At 35.3% G+C, this 348-nt stretch overlaps 1 long non-coding RNA gene across 1 annotated transcript in view; it reads right to left on the reverse strand.

Moving 5' to 3' along the window:
• The window catches only part of LOC119587561, a 2,319-nt gene extending 2,256 nt beyond the window's left edge, over positions 1 to 63 (reverse strand). The window contains exon 1 of the long non-coding RNA XR_005230004.1: positions 48 to 63. This is a non-coding gene — a long non-coding RNA (uncharacterized LOC119587561). The remainder of the gene's footprint in view (positions 1 to 47) is intronic.
• Between the last annotated feature and the right edge of the window lie 285 nt (positions 64 to 348).

A 348-nucleotide genomic window follows, 5' to 3' on the forward strand; every position in this document is an offset into this window, starting at 1 on the left:
TCGAATATCACAACAGAGAAATTCTGCTGTTACGTTAGTACACCTACCTTTGATCGCCATCTTGTGTTGTTGATGAGTGGGTATGTCTTCGCTTGTTATATACAGCACTTGTTTGTATGGAGGCATGCCGAGTTTTACCAAATAAATGTGGAATCATATCAAATTATAGTGAGAAGCTTATCTTATTTTGATAAATCAATTGCGCAGTATTTTGTATTTTTATTCATATGCGCGTCTGTATGAATGTTTGGTCGAGATGGAGCCATAGAAAAATAACAAAATAGATAATTGATGCTGAGTTGTATTTGGGCGTATTCCCAACACATTTTTCTGATACTCCATGTATTC

Source organism: Penaeus monodon, chromosome 22 (genome assembly GCF_015228065.2).
Source record: "Penaeus monodon isolate SGIC_2016 chromosome 22, NSTDA_Pmon_1, whole genome shotgun sequence".
Taxonomy (NCBI): Eukaryota; Metazoa; Arthropoda; class Malacostraca; order Decapoda; family Penaeidae; genus Penaeus; species Penaeus monodon.